General features: G+C 44.6%; 1 long non-coding RNA gene across 1 annotated transcript in view; it reads right to left on the reverse strand.

Moving 5' to 3' along the window:
- The window catches only part of LOC147698510 (uncharacterized), a 77,583-nt gene that overhangs the window by 19,312 nt on the left and 37,447 nt on the right, over positions 1-20,824 (reverse strand). Inside the window, exon 2 of the long non-coding RNA XR_015299345.1 lies at positions 7,284-7,381. This is a non-coding gene — a long non-coding RNA (uncharacterized LOC147698510). The remainder of the gene's footprint in view (positions 1-7,283; positions 7,382-20,824) is intronic.

Raw genomic sequence — 20,824 nt, forward strand, 5'->3', positions numbered from 1 at the left:
TTTTTTCATTTTTTCCAGTGTCGCATCCACCTCGGGGCCAAACAGGTGGTCAGGATTAACTGTTTGGTTGAGTATGGTTGTTTGTATATCTGGTTTAAAGCCTGATATTCGAAGCCATGCATGTCTTCTCAGCAACACACTAGTGTTGATTGCCCTGGAGGCAGTGTCAGCCACATCTAGCGCACATTTGATGGAAGCGTTAGTGATTAGCTTGCCCTCCTGAATTAACATCTCCCCAGCCTCCTTGTACTGGTCAGGTAAGTGCTGCAACAGTGTCTCTAGGGTGTCATAGTGAGCCCTATCGTAGCGTGCAAGTAGGGCCTGCGTGTTTGAAATACGCCAGATGTTAGCTGCCTGCGCAGCAATCCTTTTCCCTGAGGCCTCGAATATTTTCGACTCTTTGTCTGGGGGAGGAGCGTCACCAGTTGTCTGTGAATTCGCCCTCTTCCGAGCGTTGGATACAACCAAAGAGTCCAGTGGCAAGTGTCCCTTGATATATGTTGGATCCGAGGGCGCTGCCTTATACTTTTTATCAATTCGAGGATTGATGACACGCGCCCGAGTGGGCTCCTCGAAGACCTCCGGCGCGTGATTTAGCACTCCTTTGAGCATTGGCAATGTCTTGACTGACTTCTCGGCCACTGAGAAAGCGTCAAACAAAAAGTCCACATCCACAGGATCTGAGTGGAGCTCGACATCATGGTTAGCTGCGGCCCTCTCAATCAAGGCGTTGAAGGCTGCAGAGTCCTCCGTCGATGAGGTCTTTGCCGCAAAGAGCTGCGGTTCCTGACCCGATTGCGGGTCGTCTGGGTCGGCTCCGGCCGACCAAGGTTCATGTTCCTCCTCCGGATCCGAGTACGCCGGATAGTTGTACTCGACCTCCTCTTCATCGTCACCTTCCCCCGCGTTAGAACGCGTTGGAGAACGTTCCACATGTTTGGGAGACGAAGGCTCCATAGGGGCCAAAGCGCCCGTCGAGTCCTTCTTGTTCTTAAGAGGAATCCGAAAATGTTCTAGCACCGGCTCCGTGGTGATTTTCCGTTTGAGGAGGGACAATTTCCCAGTATTGGCGTTGATGATGACCTCTCGGCGCTCTTCCTCCGCGAGTGGCTGGAGCCGAAGCTTCGACACCACCAACGACGCTTTGGACGTCGACATCTCCTTCGAGGGCACGTCCGCCCCCTGCTTCGGAGCGAAGGCTTTCGGCGTCGACTTTGGCGGCAGGGTGTAGCGAATAGGCGTTTGCACCTTTGCCGGCTTCGATGCGGTCTTTGGCTTCAGGCCCTCCGGATCGGGAACCATAGCGTCCTTCCGAATCCGTTGCAGGGACTCAGCGACCTTCTTCGTCAAGGTTGAAGAGGGCTTGACCGTCTCGAGCGATTTCCCCGAGTCGGGAGTCGAGTCTGCCGGGGGCAGCGTCTTTGGAGCCGACACCTTGCCATCCTTTGCCCCGACGGCCGGAGCCGGCGCAGCCGGAGCTTTGGAATCGCCTTGACGCTTCTTTGGAGCCTTTTTCGGGTCGTCGACCTCGACCATCTTCGGCGCCGACGCAGCCGCGTCGGCCGCCTTTGCCTTCGGCGTCGACCCAGAGGCCTTGGGGTCGGCCATCTTGGCGTGGCTCTTCAAGTCGGCCATCTTGACTTTCTTAGGTGTTGACGCCTCTAGAGCCTTCTGTCCCACCAGTGGAGCTTTCACTTTCGGTTTCGAAACCGATGGTGTGGATCCCGATGGCTTCACTTTCGTTTTCTTCAACGGGAGTGGCGCTTCAGAAATGTCCGTGGCCGGGCCGAGAGGCGGGGCAGTTGGACTATTAGCAAGGTCTTGGGTAAGGCCCGAAGGCGATCCCTCGACCATGGCCGTATGTTGGGGATTGACCCCTGAGTCAGTTTGGGGGTGCTCCTCCTCCGAGCTATCCCCCACGGTGGCAATGGCCCCATCGTCGTCCCCTACCTCGTCGCCGGCTTCATCAAACTCCTCATCTCCCGCGTCGTAGTCATCTCCCTCCGACGCAGGGCTAGAGTCCGAAACCTGAAAGACATTTTCGTCTTCTTCAAATTCTTCAAAGATGTTGTCCGGCGGGGGCGCAGGGGGTGCCGACAACTGGGCCTGGAGTCGAGCGGCCCGACGATGCTTTAGGGTCTTCTTGCACCGGAACTTTGAGCAGGCCATACATCTGGCCTCGTCATGGTCCGGTGATAAACACTTGTTGCACACAGGGTGCACGTCGAGGTGTGAATACTTGGAGGTGCACACCGGGCACCTCTTGAACGGAGTCCGTTCCATGTTCAGTAACTTGGAGCGTCGAGTAGGCCCGTCCGCGCCGACAGCACGCGGAGGGGCAGGAAGCGTTCGGAGCTGAGAAGGAAGACAAACCCGAACGAAAACAATACCGACGCCCAGCCTAAAGACCTTTTGGTCTCAAGTAGAAACGTAAACAAACTATCGGTCCCGACAGAGGGAACCGAAACACATCCGAACCCAATGGCGGAAAAAAACAATCTGGGGATGGAGGCGATGCCCATGCGCACTGTAGTCCAGGGGAGGAGCCACCTATCTCGTGATACTTCGAAGACTCTTCCAGGACAACAATGTGCAATCATCCGGACCCAACACTAGGCGGCGATCTATGCACAGATATGAATTCAGCAGCCCACATGCCTCGAACCTTTTTTTACACCCTCAGATCGCATCTCATCAGGCTTGCATGGGGCGGCAAGAGACCGAGAATATGCTGGGATACCATGACGCTACCATATGAGAGGGGAGGGTTGGGCGTACCTAATTTTAGACTTTATTACCTAGTTTCACAAGGCAACTTTGCTCACTCATGGTATCACTCAGATGCTTGTATTCCCAACGGTAGCCCAGAAGCTGATCTTGCGCTCCCGACCCCCCTACATGCTATCTTACCTCAAGGATTCCAACAGGACCCCGTGTTATTCAGACAGTATCAACGAGTTGGGCATGGAGTAAACTTTCGTGAGTTACTGGGCCACTGCCCCTTACTCCTCGGAAATTCCCATTGCGAACAATCCATGGCTCCCCATCACAGAGGAAAAATTAGTCCTGCACATATTATGGTGCAACTCTATGACTAAGTTTGGAGACTTGTTCCCAGAGGAAAATGTATCCACCAGCACTGAGGGGGGAAAGTTTAGTGGATCGTCCTTTATGGACCAATTCGTGTTCAGTAGAGTCCTTGGAACGCTCCGCGCCAAAGTACTGGAATATCCACTTGAACCAGTGTCCTTCACTCCTGTGACGCTTTTAATATCCAGCGTAAGTGGGGACCAGTTAATCTCAAAACTGAATAAGGCCAGGGTGGCCCTTGTTCCATGCCACGACACAAAGATTCGGGAGGCATAAGAGCGTGATTTAGGACACCCCATTTTGGACTATCAATGGGCCTTCTGCTGCACCCAGACTAGAGAAGTTTCCCTCAACAGCAGGCATAAGTTGATACACTTTAAATATTTATGGAGTCTTATAGGACGCCTGCGAAGCTACAAACCATCGATCCCACTCGCCCTCACAGTTGCCTAAAATGTGTCAGCCTGCATGCTGATTTTTCCCGCTTGACGTGGAATTGTCCTATGATTGGGAACTTTTGGAGGGCTATATTCAGGTTAATTTCCCAGATGTCCCATTTACAGATAGACCCCACGCCTGAGATCACTCTGCTGGGCTATGTACGCAACATGCCAAAGAACCTACCTAAATTTATTGCGCTGGTGCTATTACTGGCTAAACAAGAGATTGCTCTTAAATGGGGCAGGCGACTTCCCCCCTACGATTATTGCCTGGCGATCTTGGCCTACTTTTTGTAACACAAATTGTGAGCTCCATGCCACATTGCTGCCACCTACCTCCCGGCCCAAAGACATATGGGGGCTGCTAAAAGAATGTCTACTGAGCTTAGATTCACCCTCTCCCACACCTCGACAAACAGGGATCGTCCTGACCGGGGTGGGTTGAATAGAGTGTGTAAAGTAGAGCATTGGTGCTCTACTTTACATGCTCTATGGTCGTAGACATGGCTGTTTGTGGCATGGCTAGATGGGAGAGAAATACCATAATGTAATCAGAAATGTATATATTCCATAACTAACTGCTTTCATTCCTTGTCTGTAATTGTGCACGAGGTCATTATGCAGATATATTTATAGTGATTGATATGTAATTGCAGTGAATTATTAAACCAGACTGGGTATGTGTCAGAAAATGATAAAGATTTTTTTTTTAAAGTGGCATTTTCAAAATTGGAATAAAAAACCTGACTTCACCATTAAAGATGGCTTATCAATAAAATTCAAAAGACACCAAACATCACAGTCACCAGCTTCCACTGCAAATTACAGAGATTAGCTGTAATAAGGAATCCCAAATGCTATCCTTATTTCCCTCGCAGTGGCCTGATACTGATAGGATCACCGCGTTATTAAATCTTAAAACGCCACCATTTTTGGATGTGAGAAACCCCTGCTAACCACGCCATTAATTTAATCAGGTAACGATACTGTCCCACATTGCCGGTCTAGTGTCTCGGTTAATAAATGTTGATACATAAAAGGTTTTTATTGATTAATTTTTAGACACTATCTACTAGAAAGGACTGAGGACTTCTAGTCACCAAAAATCCTATGAGTATGATCACCATGATGAAGGCAAGGTACTGCCATTTCAATTTTGAAATATGTTACCAAAAGCTTTAACTTAGTACCCGGTTTTTTGAATAAGACTACATTACTATTATTGTTTTGTAGGAGGCAATATCATTGATGGGAACAAGGATTCATAATATATGTACCACCTCCTTCTTGAGGGTAAGCATTTAGGGCCCTTCCATGGAGCCCACAAAACCCTCATTATTGATTTTTAGTGCAACAGCTTATACACATATATCTATTCTCTTCCCTCATAGGGTCCTCTACAAAGATTTGGTTGCCCTTTGTTTTATAGTCCTGAAGAAGACTTGCATGGCCCAGGCATAAATTACCGTTAGGCCCTAAGTCGAGTTGAAACGTCAACGCCCTTAATAAAAAACCTGGACCTACATGTTCTCTGCTTTATGTTCATGTGCAACATCATCCTTAAACACATAAATTGTGCTTTTTTTGAAAAACTATGAACATTATAGAATAAATTGTATTCATGGCCAGGTTGAGCAGGACGGATAATTGCAGATCCGCACTGTCTTGTCTAAAATGTTTATGAAATTACTTTCATGTCATTACTCCTTGAAATTCTTTTCTTTTCTTCATCACTCAACACCACTTAATTCACTCCTTTTTATTTTTGCACGCTCCTCTTGTGGGCAACTATTATGACTCCTATGTATTGTCAGTCAATTGCAATTTCTAGAGGCAATGAATGAATAAATTGCCCTTGATTTATATGTATGCTGTTGCTTATTTTGGATTGGTGCATTCATTGATTTGGAATAGACTTTGATACTCAAAAAATGCTTACTTGGTAACTAAGTACTAACTAATTGTGGTATTGAGAAGAAATTGTCCACGGACCATTGTTTATTTATATTGTATGTTACCCAGGTCCAGGACCAATTGGGTCACCCCATTGTATTAATGGTTATCCTACGGGAAGGGTAGGCCTCATAGTCGCGAAAAATGTATTTAGGAATTTTTACTACCAGGACATGTAGGACTCAGGAGTACATGTCCAAATTTTTTATTACACGGCAGCCTGCCCTATGGGCTACCTAGGGCCTACTTTAGGGATGACTTGTATGTAATAAAAGGGGAGTTTAAGGCTTGGCAAGCAGGTTTTAATGCCAAGTTGACATGGAACTTTAAAACTTCATTCAGGCTGCAATGGCAGGCCTGGTAAATGTTTTACAATGCTGCTTCAGTGCATGAATAGGTGCTGCAGGCCCACTGGTACCATTTCATTTACAGGCCCTGTGTATGTGGTATATCACTCTACAAGGTACTTATAAGTAAATTAAATATGCCAAGGAAGGGAGCTCAAGCACTTTAGCACTGGTTAGCAATGGTAGAGTGCACAGAGTCCTAAGGCCAACAAAAATAGGTTTAGCAAAATGAAGGTGAGGCAAGAAGTTTGGGGGAAGGCCACCCTAAAACTGACAGGTAAAAAAGTAGGTAAGTGTATAGGCCATCCTTGCGAAACAGCTGAATATCAGCAGGACAGTAATGGAGATCTTGACTTCCACAGAGTATCATGGAAATACCCTACAAGCTTCAATGCAAAAGAAATTGATAATTGGAAAGTCTTGTATCCTTCTGTTCCCAGGCTTTAATCCAGGCACCCTAGCACAGAAAAGAAGTTAGTTGCTTAGTACGAAAATAACTAAAAGCCAAAGGCATGAAGTCAGATTAAAAGTGACCCATCAGGGACGAAAAATGCATTCCCACAACTCAACATTGCTGAATCATTTCTTGAGCAACTGAGTGAGATGGGATGTTAATGCAGAGCTGGTATGCCTACGAAGATGCAGGTTTTCACTGGCAAACATTTAGGATGGAGATAATTTAGCTGGAGGGAGAAATCATCGGTGTAGAAATGCTCTAATGTGGTATCTCAGATTTTCTACTGTTTTGTATATAATCTCTCTGCTGTCCTCACCATTCCTCTCTGGGATTAGTCTACTTTACGGTCCACTGGGATGGTTATTTAAAGGTTTATCATATGTGATCTCTCATGTTTATAAATGCTATGCATTATTCAATGTTCCTAAAGCTTACCTAAAGTGAGTTCTTACATCTTGGGATACTTTTTTATAAACCTTAAACGAAGGCATATCCAGGATGACCACCAAGCGCGCACATGTTGGCCATCTTGAAATGGTTACAAAATATGGCAGCCTGCAACTGGGTGAACAGAGTGCAGTGGGGGTATATGGCTGCCATGGGAAAATAAAAAGAGCAAGGTGGTAAAGGAGGGGGGGAGAACTAGAACAAGGGGAGCGAGGGAGAGAAAATAATTCCCAGTGGTGTCAACAGTGGAAGTCCAAAATCATCCAATCAGAACACTGTAAGACCGAAATTCTTTTGGTCCTGGATTCAAGAATAGGGAGGGAAGCATCTGAATCAGGAGCAGGTAACAGAGATAGACAAGAAAGCCTTGCAATCATGGGAAAAAGAGGACGCAAAGCTCACACTAAGTCTATACTGAACACAATAGATCTGCTGCCAACAGAGAGCCTAAGCTGTCTGTAGGTGAGACCCAACAAACAACTTCTTACCTGTTGTTGCAACCCAGCTCTACTTAGAAAAAGGTTTGTATAGGGATTTGCAATGTCTTACTTCATCAAAACTTGTATTTAACTTCTCAAGGGCTACATTATGTTCCAACATTTGCTTCTGGTAATGCGCCAACACACTGCTTTCCTTTGTGACTTTCTCTGAAAGATAAAAAAGAAAGCAGTATATACATGTTAATTAGCGCTATAAACATAACTAACCAATCGGCAATCGAAAATAGACAAACCATACATTGAGAGGAAATCAATGAATTTAAAACATATCAGAATGGCCCTGAGCTTTCTATTCTGTAGAAGTCCATCAATTGAGTCCACCAATGAAAGGAGGGCAGGGACTCAATCCAGCCTTTAATCGACACCAACCCTACTGGGATACAAGCAAATATTAAGTGCTGACATTTTAAGAAATAAGGCTTCGCAAGTATATTCATGGTGGTCTTTACTGAGTACTGCAGGGGCACGGACAACACTCGCATAATAACATCAAAGACCCCTGCCATTCTTTAAAGTGGACCAATAGCAACCGTATGAAGATCATCCCGTTCATATCAAGGGCAAAACGCATCCTTTAAACGTTGCCGTTTTCTTAGCCCAGTGAGGGTATGATAACACTGGACTAAGCGCCTATAATGTTCAGGTTTTACGCTGGGTGGGGGTACGGACCATGTGCACTAGCCTAATAGAAGTCTGAATGTCTTCCTGTGTGACTTGATGAAAGAGGGTTGTAGTCCATTTTTTCAGTACGGTCTCCTATGTCAGTAATTATAAACTCAGCAAAGAGGATAGGTGAGTGTCTCCATGGGCAGGAAGCCACACTTTCAGCAGCAGAGCCAACTCAGACAATCAATCCATAACCGAGATGTTAAGTGGGACGGATCCGTCTTAGATCTGTCGGTCATTAAAAACTGACTTTGAAATAGGACCCCTACCTGGCTGATCTTCATGTCCTTAACTTTACAGGCGAAAACATGGTTAGACTACCTTCTCATTCAACCCTGACCTCAGCAGAGCTCAAAGAGAGAAGGTCACATATGTGTAATTTTTAATGTATTTGAAAGTGTGTGAAGGAGCTATGCACAGCTGTTGAAAGAGTGACAATGCCTAAGAAAAGAAAATGCTGTGTGAACAGAAAGAGAGTGCACACAGCATGAAAGAAGGCATGGTGAAGTGGAGGGGATGTAAGGAAGTACATACAGAAAGAGTCAAAAATAGAGTGATGAACGAAGGATGTGACCTGTGAGAGATGAAGATGGAGGATTTCAGAAAGACGCTGGGAGAAATAAGGCACAACTTGAAAATGGTGTAAAGGAGAAAATGCGAACGAATGAGGTAAGGTGAGAATCAATCCCTAGTAACTTCTATTGACCACAAAATCATTGTAGTTACTCTTTTATCTGACACTATTAACAATCACTGGTAAAGTGAGTAGGTCTGGTTTGTTTTAGGTGCATGTTCAATGCCACATGATATACCTAGAAGCAATAAGAAGAAACTCAGAGGCACCCAAACACTGGTCTGATGGCATGTTGTGTGAAGTACAGGATTATAGTTCACATGTTTGAAACCATGCCCCACATTACGTCACTCCCAACTCTTGGAAAGGAGACCTTTTTAGGTTCTGTGGCGTTGAACCGCGCGAAGCGCGGTCTCGCCAGAGACCTATTGTTAGGGATTCAGCTTTCCAGGAGAGGGGACAGGAGCTGGCCGCGCGCTCGGAATTGAGCGGGCCACGCGCACGTGAACGTGCTCGCTGTGGCCAGCTCCTGTCTCCTCTCCTGGAAAGCTGTACCACACAGCCACACCTCCCCTTGCTTACGCATGTGCAGAAGCAGACACACACACGAGCGCACCTACACACACGCACGCACACATACAGAGACCCCCGCCCACCCCCGCCGCACAGAGACACACACACAAGCGCACCTACACACACGCACACACACATACAGAGCCCCCCGCCGCACACATGAGCGCGTACACACACACAAGCGCACCCCCCACCCTCCCCCCCACAAGTAAGGCCCACTTACCGCCACTTCAGACTCTGGACTTCAGCCGCCACCGCGGGGCTCTCCCTCGGGCATGGGAGCCCCGCGTCACCAGCACTGCTTCTCTCCGTGGCACTCTGTGGGCACGTGCGGGGACTTCCGAAGACGGAAGTCCCGCCCCACGGAAGGTTTCGGTTTCGCTCACGGCTTGTTTAACTGATGCTAGAGTCTATCAATAAACACAGGTTGCCTCCTATGAAGTTCATTGCTGCGCATAAAGACCATCGTGGTAGTTTACGGAGAATTGTAGCTTTTGATGTTATGATCCAAACTCTTAGAAGTCGCAAAGAAATGTCCAGTCTTTTTTGCTCACAAAAGTAGCTCTAACCGGTAGTCCGGACCTTCTCTTTACGTTTAGTTATTTAGCACGACATTGCTAGTTTGTATGTTTTTCTAGTACTCAAACTGTGCTGTGCGATTGTGGACATATCAGTGTGTATGGTTGCATGTCTGTTGATGAATGTCTTATATTGGATTAGATGGATGAGGGAGTGTGATGGCCTGGCGCGTGGTCTAACTTGTGCCGACCTGATCCCTGTTGATGAGCGTGACCAAGCTGTTTACTGGCGTTACATAACTGACGTACAGTAAGCCAAACACTTATTTTTTATTACTTTTTTTTCCCTAAGTGCTCAGAAAAATATTTTTCTTAAACCGCAGTGACTCTTGGAAAACATGTTTTATTAGCATAAATAACCGTACTGGATGTGTTGCCCATGAGATAATTGTCTTTCCTATGCGCCCACGATGGGTAGATAATTCGGTCGGCGGTGAGTATCTCCTACCGTGCAAATTTATGCAGTGCCCGCTCGCTATATTACCTCAGCAGAACTCCGAAGTTAATTTTTTTAATGACACACCACACTGAATTACTCCTAAACTCTTGTGTGTATTTGCTTTTGCCGAACTAGGGCCTCAAGAGGCTGTTTGCCTACTGTTGGGTGGGTGCCTTTTGGCTTTGACTTCTGAAGTCATATGAGGCCGATCCTGCTACTAGCAATCCCCCTTGCTCGATCTTCCTTTGTTGTTCCGTGTTAGAAGTTGGCTGCTTTCCCATACGTGTTACACGGCCAAAACTTAGTAGAAAATGCAGGAGGATTTCTGCGCATGGGGCTTTGAGGTCCCGAGGACTGGTTGGTATATTTAAAATATCCCGGCTCGGTACAGAGTCTGTAGTATTACCCGATCTAGCGTGGGACATTCACAATTCCAAGTCCTGACTTTTTTCAGAAAAGAGCATAGGGTGTTATGCAGACTAGTTCCAGCACGTTAAGTTCTTGGAAAATATTTTACGTGGTATTAACAGGTTGCGTGTCTTGCTTGGTGCTTACTGCTTGAAACCATCCTAACCCCTCCCCAGCTCTCCAATGCTTGAGGTGCATCAACGACCTGTGTGAATAATAACAGCCTCAGCCCCGTGTCTAAGGTGCATCATCAGAGCTGTGTGAATAATAACAGATGTGAGCCCGTGCCTGAGGTGCATCATCAGAGCTGTGTGAATAATAACAGCTGTGAGCCCGTGCCTGAGGTGCATCATAAGAGCTGTGTGAATAACAGCTGTGAGCCCGTGCGTGAGGTGCATCATCAGAGCTGTGTGACTAATAACAGCTGTGAGCCCGTGCCTCATCAGAGCTGTGTGAATAACAGCTGTGAGCCCGTGCCTGAGGTGCATCATCAGAGCTGTGTGAATAATAACTGCGTCAGCCCGTGCCTGAGGTGTATCATCAGAGCTGTGTGAATAATAACAGCTGTGAGCCCGTGCCTGAGGTGCATCATCAGAGCTGTGTGAATAATAACAGCTGTGAGCCCGTGCCTGAGGTGCATCATCAGAGCTGTGTGAATAATAACTGCGTCAGCCCAGTGTCAGAGCTGTGTGAATAATATCTGCATCAGCCCCGTGCCTGAGGTGCATCATCAGAGCTGTGTGAATAATAACAGTTGTGAGCCCGTGCCTGAGGTGCATCATCGGAGCTGTGTGAATAATAACAGCTGTGAGCCCGTGCCTGAGGTGCATCATCAGAGCTGTGTGAATAATAACAGCTGTGAGCCCGTGCCTGAGGTGCATCATCAGAGCTGTGTGAATAATAACTGCATCAGCCCCGTGCGTGAGGTGCATCACCAGAGCTGTGTGAATAATAACCGATGTGAGCAACAGCATACTCTTGCACACACTCTCACTTCTCACCAATTCAAAGTTTGCTAAAAAATTTATGCAACGCATTGTCATACACAATGCCAATAACTCAAACTTTAATGCTGCGAGACCTATTGCATTGTAAATGCTTGTTAAGTGTTTCTCGCTAATCTCCTTCCAGAGACCCCTTCATGTGTTATACTTATTATTGTATTATATTTATTCTGTTAAACTTGAATTAAGTTTGTAGGCACATACTATGCTGCTTATATGTGTTTATTTTTGTAAGGCCTCTTCCATTCCAACAGCTGCTTCATCTGTACAGAGTCTGTAGTATTACCCGATCTAGCGTGGGACATTCACAATTCCAAGTCCTGACTTTTTTCAGAAAAGAGCATAGGGTGTTATGCAGACTAGTTCCAGCACGTTAAGTTCTTGGAAAATATTTTACGTGGTATTAACAGGTTGCGTGTCTTGCTTGGTGCTTACTGCTTGAAACCATCCTAACCCCTCCCCAGCTCTCCAATGCTTGAGGTGCATCAACGACCTGTGTGAATAATAACAGCCTCAGCCCCGTGTCTAAGGTGCATCATCAGAGCTGTGTGAATAATAACAGATGTGAGCCCGTGCCTGAGGTGCATCATCAGAGCTGTGTGAATAATAACAGCTGTGAGCCCGTGCCTGAGGTGCATCATAAGAGCTGTGTGAATAACAGCTGTGAGCCCGTGCGTGAGGTGCATCATCAGAGCTGTGTGACTAATAACAGCTGTGAGCCCGTGCCTCATCAGAGCTGTGTGAATAACAGCTGTGAGCCCGTGCCTGAGGTGCATCATCAGAGCTGTGTGAATAATAACTGCGTCAGCCCGTGCCTGAGGTGTATCATCAGAGCTGTGCGTCAGCCCAGTGTCAGAGCTGTGTGAATAATATCTGCATCAGCCCCGTGCCTGAGGTGCATCATCAGAGCTGTGTGAATAATAACAGTTGTGAGCCCGTGCCTGAGGTGCATCATCGGAGCTGTGTGAATAATAACAGCTGTGAGCCCGTGCCTGAGGTGCATCATCAGAGCTGTGTGAATAATAACAGCTGTGAGCCCGTGCCTGAGGTGCATCATCAGAGCTGTGTGAATAATAACTGCATCAGCCCCGTGCGTGAGGTGCATCACCAGAGCTGTGTGAATAATAACCGATGTGAGCAACAGCATACTCTTGCACACACTCTCACTTCTCACCAATTCAAAGTTTGCTAAAAAATTTATGCAACGCATTGTCATACACAATGCCAATAACTCAAACTTTAATGCTGCGAGACCTATTGCATTGTAAATGCTTGTTAAGTGTTTCTCGCTAATCTCCTTCCAGAGACCCCTTCATGTGTTATACTTATTATTGTATTATATTTATTCTGTTAAACTTGAATTAAGTTTGTAGGCACATACTATGCTGCTTATATGTGTTTATTTTTGTAAGGCCTCTTCCATTCCAACAGCTGCTTCATCTGTGTGATAGACCCTTTTCTTTAGAACACTGGAGGAGCTACTGAGTGGTAGGACCGAGTCAAGACGTGTTCTCTTAAGCTGTATTTTGGTGTTTCAACTTATAAGAAATACTTATTGGAATACCTGGATTTGTACTCTACAATGTTCACCTCATCTGTATTTTACTTTCATAGGTTTCTGCAGTTGCTGCTATTTGGGCGATCATTTCTCCTGCATTGCCTGGCCTTTTGGGTTGGATCATTATGTCCCTATGGAAACCCTATTTTCGAATGATTTGACAAAATTTGCTTACTGCCCCACTGGTAACTTGCTGGCCGTTGCATCTTTTGAATCTGCATTTTTTGAACGTGTTTGCATGCGGCTTCGTTTAGCTTTGTGGTATGTAACTCACATTTGCTTGACTTCTATTTGCTGGCTTTATTTGTTTGTTTTAGGCTGTACAGCTTGAGTCACTCCACGAAACATATCCAGTCATGTTCTTATTTCGACATATTTGCTGTGCGCTTGAAGACAGAGCTCAAATGTCGGGCTCTGTCTTCCAAGGGAGCTTGGTGTTTACTTTTCTTTCTCAGACTGCAAAGTGAGAGGCTTTATCTGACAATCTAGTTGTGTGAAAGGAGTGGCTTTTTTGCTTTGATTCTTTTCATTTACTTTCTGTGCTTCTGTCGCAGCTTCTAGGTTTTGCTAGCAATGGGACACCTTGGAGTACGGTGAGCTGTTCAAATTTATTTTATTTACTGACAAAAGGTTTTTTTACTAGCACACAAAAAAATGTAAATGTCTGTAAATGAACTGTGTAAATATTTTCAGAATATATCAAAATACGAAAAGCACAAATTAAGCACTTTTATTATAATTCTGAAGTGCGCTGGAAAAAATTATTAAATATGTTCAAAATAAATCCATACACTAGGTGGTGCCGATTCCACATGTTATAGTTTGTAAAACTGTATGTCTGTGCAAATGTAATGGTCAATTCAATTGAAAATATGTTGTCTGTAATGGCAGTGCACAACACCATGCATAAACCACTCTTCGACACTCTATGCCAAGCTACATTCCTCCACTCTACTCCACACTACTCCGTGCCTCTCTACGACACTCCCCTCTACTCTACTTTACAAAACTCTGCGCCACTTCAGTATAGGCCACTCTACTCATCTCTATGTCACTCCACTCTAGGATACTCTACTCCACTCTATCTCTCGCCACTCTACTCCACGCAACACTGACACTTCACTCCTCTCTGCTCTACGATACCAAGCTACGCCACTCCAAACTATGACACTTTTATCATACCACGCTACGCCACCTCACACTATGACACTCTACTCCACTCTACAATACTTTACTCTGCTCTATGCCCCTCCATTCTACAACACTATTTCACTCTACGCCCCTCATTTCTACGACACTACTCTCAAAACTGTACTCCGCAATATGCTGATCCACTCAACACCACTCTACTCTGCGCCACTCCACGACACCCTACTCTATGACACTATGCCAATCCATGCTATGACACTTTACCACACTCTAAGTTATTCCATTCCACTCTAATCCACTCTATGCCTCTCCACTCTACACCGCACCACGACACTCTATCCCACTCCATGAAACTCCATCCCACTCTATGCAACTCCAGTCCATGCCACGTCCCTCAACTACTTTGACATGCTACGCAACTCCCTCTATGCCACTTTACTCCACAGCACTCTATGCCACTCCAAACCCCTTCACGACACTGTATGTCACTCCACTCTAAGCCAATATGGTATAGCCATGCTGAGCAGCAGCCACAGTGGTGTACAATATGGCTAAAACACATTAGTTAATAGCTCTTGCATAGGCTAGATCTATTGGATTTGCCAATGCTTGTTCGTCCTATTTAAAGCACTGACCATAACTGAGCCAACACTACAGCCAGCTGCATTGGGGCTTCCTGGAGCAACCAGTGCTCTCTTTGCCGAGGCCACCTGCTTGCCAATATTGTCTGGATGTCCTGGTGTCACCTTTATCCTCCACACCATCTATCAACAGAAGGATCCCCAAAAAGCCAGTGAACTTAGAGCCCTATAGTGAAGACTACCAGGTTGCCCAGTCAATCCACAACAGGAGTGGTAAACTCGAACCTGATAGTGAGTGCAACACGGGAGAAGACAGCACTGATTCGCCAGCCCCTCCTTTAAGGCCAATTGGCTATGAACAATTATTGCCATGCGTTCTGTGCTGCAACTGTGCACCCATCTCCTCCTCTTCTGTGTTGTAAAAGGGAAGAGCAAGTGTGGAAGCTTAGGCTCCATTCTATTCATAACTCTTTCACAAAAGACTCTTACTAAATGCAACATATACAAGAAGTGCTAGGGTTTTGATTTTACCATGTCATACTTTGTATATGGCGAATGGGCAATATTGCATGGACGATGCTCAAGCTCCATTTTAATTGTATTGTTCAAAGACTATTTTAGTGTGTTTACAATAAAAGCAAACCTATAACAGAAAAGCAGTTAAAGCTCTCTAAAGGCGTAGTGGTGTGATGTTAGGTCACACATTGAATTAGCTATCTTCTTTACCTATTACTCTTTTCCATAAGGTTTCAACTCACCAAGAATACATTAAAATATATGTTTCCCCGCACAAGCTTTAAAAACATCACATAAACAAGTATTGCGGATTTTAATAGATTTGGTTTAAATGACCGGCACCATTCCCTCACAAAGGCACACTGCTCACCTTGCACATATACACAGTCACACCTCTCACTCTAAACTTGCACAAGTACTTAGCTCACCCTACAATGGCGCAGGCATCACACAGGCATTCTCCTCACCACAAATTTACACAGGCATGACTTATTCTAAACGCACACCCCATCCCCTTTGCCCTGTTCTCACACAGACACACACACACTGCCTATCTCTCTGCCAGCAAGCAGACATGCCCACTACTCAGCTGGCACCCACAAATTTTACCCTGCATGCATACAGGCACACTGCTCATCGTGCACTCACATAGGACCTCCGCTTACCCTACGCTCAAAGGCATACCTTACTACTAAAGATGCCTCTCCCCTTGCAGTCACACATGCATACATGTAGAGAAGTGTGGCTCAATGGTTAGAGCGGCAGACCCTGATGCAGTGGTCTGGCCCGGGACCAGGGTTCAATTCCCATCCTCGGCGGGTCTTGGGTTCAAAATTCCATGGACCTGATAATTCTCGCCTCGGTGCCAATTCCAATCATGGAGTCCCACTCTGCAACTCTGGGCAATAGCTTGCTTAATCTCCACAACGGCCCCCAAAACGCTAAGGATGCCTGGCCTCCACCTTGGGGATGCCCAGGAGTGGACGCCTCACAGGGAAAGCCAGGACGGGTTCCACAGCGGTATTCGTACAAGCGCCTTGAGACCCTTGCGGGTGAGTAGTGCGCTATACAAGTATCAATTTACATTTACATTTACATTTACATACAACTCACCTTGTGCTCATGCTCGCACACTGCTCACTCAACACTCAAAGATTCACTACTCATCCTGCACTCAAACAGACACCACTCACCTTATATACCTGCAAGCATACTTGCATACTGCTTACCCTGCAAGCACACAGAAACATTCCACCCTCACTCTTCACTTATAAAAGCATAACTCAATGTAGTCATACAAATACTCTTCCTTTGCACTCACTCAGGCATTCCACTCACCCTAGATTCATGCAGCCACTTTGTTTACCCTGCACTCACAGGCAAACTGACCTTCTCATTACTCACACTGCACTAACACAGACATACCTCTCACCCTGTACTTATGGAGACACCCCTCTCTGCATACCTCATATCATTCCGATATCGATTTGATAATTGAGTGAAATCAATCAATCAATCAATAATTTTATTTGATTCAGACCTCAACTGAGGCCAACAAATAGTTACAAAATATAGAGCATGTTAAATTATGTTTTTTAAGCGATTTTAAAAGGCTCTTTATAAGATGAAACAGGTTAAAATAGTTTATGGTCCACGAAAACAACAAACATTAATTAAAACTATTAGTGTTGTGCACTTCTTTTTTTTTATATAGTTTTAAGAAACTTTTTAAAAACTTAAACAAGTTATCGCATACAAATTCATTATGGGGAGGCTTACTCACAGTGATTAGATTGTGACCTAAAATAGCGTTGTATCTTAAAAGGATGGCTTTATGAATGGACGCCGAACCTCTACCAAAGTTGGATTATGACAAATTATTCACATGTGAGAGAAACCTTGTGATCCGCTGTTGCACGAGTCACATTTACCTAAAGACTTTTCGGTGGCGATCCATCTAGCGGAATATGCTTTTAAATTATAAATTCCTAATCACAGAAGGAGGATACAGCGCCTTACTCTGTGCTCGAACTGGAACCGTAGATAGTGCTCAGGGGTTTTAAACACTATGTTTTCCGCAATTTTTTTATAATACTTTAGTTGGATCCAATGTTCTTTGTCCCATTCATAGCTTATTCTCGGCATCATATGTTTACAAAAAGAGCTTCAGATGAGCTGGGGACCAGGCCTGCAAAAGTGCAATAGTGCATTGTGACACCTTAAGTGCTTTTATGAGGTTCCTATTGAAGGTGTACTGAGCCAATTCATCTCTAAAAGTCTCCTGTTTTAATATAAGCCTTAGTGTGCCTGGAACTGCATGACAGAGATTACAGGTCCACCTGATGATATTGGAGACAACTCGGGCAATAATGTTCGTTAGAGAGAGCTCGAGGCGTAAAGCTTGTACGGGGACTGATTGGGATACTTTTTAACAGTTTCCGAAGAATGATCCCTTCCTCTACTTTTAACAATCTCTAAGGCAAAATAGAGAATAGGTTGGATTTTCATGCTGTAAAACTCCAGCAGGAATTTAAAATGTCTATTGCCAGTTGAGCAATAATCTCTGTAGTGTTGCGACATGGGAGTCTGCCTTTCATCCAAGATATTGGCGATGGGGGGCGTCTTGTAGATTATACGTAAAGATAGGGTCCAAGTAGACATATTATTTCACTGTCTCAATTGGGTTGCCTCCCAATGACCATGTAAAAGGCAGAGATTTCCTTCTTCCACTAAAAGGTAAGCTTTTGGTTTTAGATATGTAGGGTACCCCAAAAATGTTTTTGTATATTGGTTTAGTTCATTTAAATTTCTTTGCAAGCCAATTGGGGTATGATCAAATATGACAATATCATCAGTGTACATTAAACAGTGGATATTGTGCTGTGCTAATTTTGATGGGGAGTTATTTGGGAAACACAGCCCGTAGTTCATTTATGTAAATGGAGAATAACATGGGTGCTAGAAGGCATCCCTGTTTCAATCCATTCATCGTGGGGATTGTATTGGTTAAACCCTTTCCTCCCCCCATTTGAACTCTGCACCATGTTGCCGTGTACAGGGAAATAATTACCATGAGAAGATCAGTAGGAATCCCTAGACTTTCTAGCTTTTTCCATAATGTTGGTCTGTCCGCGCTACAAAAGCGGTTGAGAAATCAATAAAAGCACAATAAACGATTTGTGAATTCATATTTGTCAAGGACAGTCTGGAGAACTGCAATTGAGTTTTTTGGGAGGAAGCAAGCCTGTGTCATAGAGATCACGTTATTCGAGAATGCCCAGTCTTTTAGATGATCCAAACCCCATGCTGCGAAGATCTTTCCAGTGGCATCTAAGAGGGCTATTTGTCTGTAGTTCGATGGCTTCAATCATGAGCCTTTGTTTTTTTAAGAGAGGGACCAATATGCTCCCCCACCAAGATTTTGGTACTTTTCCAGTCTCAAATCAATATTGGAAAAGTGGGGCTAGAAATGTACTCCAGCCATCTGTGTTTGTTTGTAGGACTTTGATTGGAATACAGTCCAGGCTCATAACTTCAGATGATCTAGCAGCTTTTATGAAAGCGGAGATCTGTGTAGCCAAAATGTTTGACAAGACCTGATCCATTTTGCTCTTTTGGATGGAAGACAGGCCGGGAGAAACTTGGGTGTGAGAATTAGATTTATATAGTCTAAGAATGTGCTTTTCCCACTATGATGATGAGACTGGTGTTGCTTGGATTGATTTTCTTATCCTCATTTGTTTTGGAGTGAAGCCTAAAACACTAATGGGAGGCAGCAAGTCATGAAGATAAACACATTTCTTTCCTCGACCTGCTTGGTGTGGTATTCCCGCAAAGTTTTTTTACCTTCACCCTTCCTGTTTGCTAAATTCACCCTTCATGTTTGCTGAATTGGCTTTAAGACTCTGTGCACGTTACCCCTGCTAACCAGTGCTAAAGCACTTGTGCTCTCTCCTTCAACATGGTAAAATTAGCCTACCTATAACTGGCACATTTAATTTACTGGCAGGTGCATGTCCCTAGTAAATGCTACATGTACCCATGGACTGTATTTTAAATGCTACTAGTGGGGCTACAGTACTCTTTGTGCCCCGCTTTAAAGTGCATTGCATTTAAAAAGTAGGATATGTGTGTGTTTTACATGTCCTGGCAGTGAAAAACTTCTAAATTCATTTTTCATGTTTTTAAGGCAACATAACACTTTGACTAACACTGGGGCCCCTTATTATATTTACTAAATGCTAACTTTAGATTGAGAGCAGATAGAGATACGTTGTAAACACTCAAATGAGTTGTAATTTTAAATCCTCTTTAAAGGTGAAGTCGTATTTTCAAGTTACATTTCTGAAAATGTCACTTTTAAAAAGTTGGCATTTTCTTATCATAACAAACTTGGACTTCAAGAAATCTCCTGGGTTACATGACTGTGAATGATGGCTATGCTATTGGGGTTTGTGTATTACTTCCAGTGACACAAAGGGGGCTTAGGTGTGGGCAGGATGGGCCAACTTGACAGGATGACTGAGGGGGTGCTTTAAAGGGCCTTGCCCACAGCACACACAAAGGAACCTGACACCAGGCCTGCCCTGCCCCTCAGACAGTTTGGAGCAGTGACCAGGGGAAGAACTTTCCAGTCCCAGTTGTGGGGTAGAACAGGGAGTCCCCCCACATAAAGGCTAGCACCAGTAATAGAAATCTGATGTGGTTGCATCAAGTTTGAACGTGGTGACCATTGCTTTTTAACACTGAGACAACGTGGGCTATGCTTAAATCGGGAGGCGAGGCTTGGAACTATTCCTTGGTTGGCGTACGAAGTAATTTCCGCAGGTTAAACACTGAGGATCCAAAATCCAGGATTGCATTTGAGGGGATTATACGATTGCCTAAATTTGTTGCGTTCCCTGAAATAAGCCTTAATGAGCAAAGCCGCCTGCAAGAGAATTGTGTTCTCTTAGACATCTTTATTCCTGGCAACATTAGTTTCATACCTGGTTTGAATTATATTTGCCCTCATAGTCCTGATGAGGCCTGGATTGATTAGAGGCTGAAACGCGTCGACACACATTTTTTGAAGACACCAATACAAAAAAATCTGTATGACTTTGATGATGAAATAATAATTTAAAAGGAGTGCTAGATGGAGACATGTTAAAAGTGGTTAACCTTGAACACTCTTTTTGTGTTAGTTTTGTTTTGGTGCTCCGGAAAGAAGGAATGTTATGTGGATTAACTGTATATAAACATTCTTTTGTAAAATAAGTGGGGCAAAAGAACCTCAAGTTTGGTTCTAAGAAAATTGTATATATGTGTAAATGTATACATTTTGTTTGTATATATGTATAACTTGTGTATATTTGTGTTAAATGTGAGATACCAGTATTTATGGAGAATATGGTTTAATTAAAAGAAATAGTTAAACCATATACATGATAACCATTTGTATTTGTTTTGTTTTGTTTTGGCGATCCAGCCGGAGAAACTCTATATCTGAAAGTGTTTCCAATTAAGTTGTGTTGAGAATGACTAACCCAAGAATGGATAATT

This window comes from Lissotriton vulgaris, chromosome 8 (assembly GCF_964263255.1).
Source record: "Lissotriton vulgaris chromosome 8, aLisVul1.2, whole genome shotgun sequence".
Lineage (NCBI taxonomy): Eukaryota > Metazoa > Chordata > Amphibia > Caudata > Salamandridae > Lissotriton > Lissotriton vulgaris.